Genomic DNA, 3,609 nt, shown 5'->3' on the forward strand with positions numbered 1-3,609 from the left:
TTCCCAGTTACAATACAGGATCAAACTGAGACTGCAGGAACAATCAGAAAAACCAAGAAAATGGATGTCTTCCGTTTGTAATTGAAATAAATGAAATAAACCAAAAATAAAAGTTACATTTGGATGACATCAGAGAGAGGGTCATGAAAGGTCTCCCTCAGTACACTCCCTGATTACTTTCTTTCAGAAAAGGGCATGGTCCTAAAGCAAGCATGCATGGCCCTAGAGGAAGCTCCTCCAGCTCCATTTCCCTTTCCGCAGCCTAGGTTCTGGAACACTCAGTCTGACTTCAATAGCCATAGGAGACAACAGGACAGCCACTACATGTGAGCCCCACCCACCTGTTCCCAGTCCCAGCACTGGGGGCAGGGCTGTTCTGGGGTTTCCAAGTTGCCTCTCACCAATCTTGCAGACTGATAGGCTAGGGAGGAAAGGGATGGAGCGAGTAGGTATGCGGGAGAGAGCCAGTGGGTTTTCTCTGGAGAGTTTTAGGCATAGAGAGCCTGGCTTGAACCAGGTTAAATGGACTATCTAAGTTACACAGAGCAAGTGGCCCAGGACATAAGCTGTTTTAGGCAGAATTTAGAATGACCACTTGTTTCCCACCTCCCTTACCACTTTTTTTTTTTTTTTTTTAAACCCAAGGGCATTTTGAGACAGGGACTTGCTACATTGCTGGAGGTCTCACTAAATTGTTGAGACTGGCCTTGAACTTATAACCTTTCTGCCTCAGCCTTCAGAGTAGTTAGAATTAGAGACCTGCTCCACCATGCCTGGCCCTCAGCACCTTAAACATAGGAAAAAGGCCCACTAAATCCCAAAGAGCTTTCTGGAATGATGACATATTCCCAGTAATCTAAGGGCAGAGCAGTGAGAAGCCCTGACTTCTGACATCAAGAGGTGGGATATTGTCTGTCTATATTTTGGGGTTCCAGGCTCCAGTAAGCTGCCATTACCTTTGTAGGGTCTAGGGACAGGAGGGCCTTTACGAGGCCTCTCCTTCACTCATCCTTCTTTGCTGGATTCTCTTCACAGGGTTGTGCTTCTGTCTTTGATAGGATTTCTGCCTGTTATATGGGAATCTTTCTTTGGTCTCAGAGCAAGAGGTGCTTGAGGCCATCTCTGCATTGTTCAGGACCTGCCAGAGCCCTACAAACATACAGGAGGCACCACAACATACAAGAGGTGAAAGCAGTGTTGTGCCAGTACTGAGTCACAGCCAAAAAGTGGAGAGATCAATTTAAAGAACACCTTAAAAAATGAAAAAGACTACAATATATGCAATAAAAAATATAAGAATATATGCACATAGCAGGGATAAGTATTGTTCTGTGAAACTTTTCTTTCAGTTATCTCACAATATAAAATGTGTTTTTTGCTATGGGCCACTGAATCCCTGGACAAAAGAACACTGGTTAAGACAGTAAAGTCAAGATGCATAAAGTGAACACATATAGGCTGTTCTGTGTCTGGCACTATGCTAGGCACAAGAGATCCATTAGTAAACAGGATAGCCCGTAATCTCAATGTGCCTTCTAGTTGGGAAGGCAAAAGGCAAACAGTTCCAGAAAAGGTGCTAAATGCCCCAAGAGAGTATGTAGGAGGCTATAAATTCCTCCTGTGATAGTGGAATCCGGGGAGGGCTTCCCAGAGGAGGTAGTGTAGAATTCTTAGCAAGACTATGACTAGTTCTAGTACTGCCTCCATATTATAGGTAGAAAGAAAACAATGTAAAGTGCCAAGAGTTCAGGTTTAAAAGTCTAAAGACAACTCTAGTCCTGCCTTCTCAACAAGCTGTGTGGCTGTGGATGAGTCGGTTAACCTTTCCAGACAGTTTTTCTTCACCTTCAAAATTGGCATGATATTTGCTCTGTTATCTCAGGGAAGAGAGAGATCAAATCAAGTAGAAAATGTATATGAAAGTATGTTGTAAGCTATAAAAAGGGATGGATTGTATGTCTATATGTATGAAGAAGGAGAAGCAGAAAAGTGAAGAGACCTACTCAACATTATTGATAATGGGGTAGCAGGTCCCCCTCAGTCCTCAGTCCTCCACTCTTATCTATACAGTCCCCGCTCTAACTGAACTGACCTTGCAAGAGAGCAGAGGCAGGGTCCAAAAAAGCCTCCTGGCAACCTGACTACTGAAGATTACCTTAAGGATCCTATTGTTTTAAACGGTGGGAGGTAAATATGTCATAACTCCTCCATTTTCCCTTCTGTTAATGAATTAGAATCTACCCAAACTCAGTGTTTAAAGTTACATAAGCATCATTCAGATCTTCTGTAACAGCCACTTTCATTTTGGAAAAGCAGCATTTCCATTAAAATGGTGTTATATAAAAAGGTTTTGTGTATGTGCTCAGGAACAGCAGGAACAGGCAAGCATGAGCACTGTTAAGGCACACAGGCACATACATATTATGACAATGTCAAATTAAGTTTTGACTACCATGGCAAATTAAGTTTTGACTACTTGTCCTCTGACCACTAGTAAGACCCTATGCATGTTGGGCAATAAGAACTTCAGCATGAAAGTCATCAAACATACCCAATTCCCAGAGAATAGAGAAGTTCCAACTCTTCTGGAAGCCCCTTAACTGGCAGGATGAGTTCCACTGAATTAGGCACATTAGGGCTTGAAGTAGGTCAGAAGTCACTCATTGTAAGCTTACTCTATCCCAGACTTGCCCACCTTGAACAGCTAGCTCCCTTCCTTCCAAGACAGTCCATGTCACCTGTGGAGAGATGTAGGTAACTGAAAAAGACCTGATATTGAGCTGAAACCTGCCTTTTTGGAGCTACCACCTCTTGGAGACCAATGGAAATCCCTTGCTACAATCTTAGGCAAGGATCTCCTGAGAGTTTAAAGTCCAAGAGAGTGCCCTAGGAGGGTATCCTGGGGTCTGAAAAGCAAGGAGATTGGGCAGCCTGAGCCCACAGGGTTGAAGCTCCTCCTTTAAGAGACCTCTATTCAGCTGAGGATAAGGCAATTGGGAAGGGGAATAGATTGGGAGGATGGGGTGCCTGAATAGGAATAAGTGAATGGCTGAGTAAAGCCCTGCACTTCAGGTCTCATTTTAAATGTGGAGGTCACACAGTCCTAAGGCCAGTTCCAGCTATGACACTCTAGAGTACTAGGTCCTCACCTGCTCCCCATCCCTTTCGGAATTTGATGGTTGTACTCTTTTGTGTGAATCAGTGGGTACTAAGCAGGGCTAAGCAGGAAGTAGGTTAACTGCTCCAGACCTCTGCCACCATAGCCATCCCAGGTTAGGCTTCTCGTCTAGCCCTTCTTCTTCTTGAGAGAACAGCAGTGACAACAACACCCCAGCACCTAGCAGGGAAACGTGAGCTTTGGAGTGGCCTTTTAAGTAGTTGGCAAGGGGGTGTGGCCGAGGAGACTGGGAGGCCGCTGCCGGGAGAGGGGGGAGTGGCCCGGGGGCGTGGCCGTAGCGATTGGAATGTTGTTGGGTCTTCGCACCGCATAGTAAAGAGGGGCCACGCCCCTTTTCTCCGAGAGGACCAATCGGAACGCCGGAGCGGTTTCAAGTCTCCCCCGCCAGCCTGCCCGCCCGCCACCCCACCCCCCTCGGGGATTCGCTTTTT

This window comes from Marmota flaviventris, chromosome 3 (genome assembly GCF_047511675.1).
Source record: "Marmota flaviventris isolate mMarFla1 chromosome 3, mMarFla1.hap1, whole genome shotgun sequence".
Lineage (NCBI taxonomy): Eukaryota > Metazoa > Chordata > Mammalia > Rodentia > Sciuridae > Marmota > Marmota flaviventris.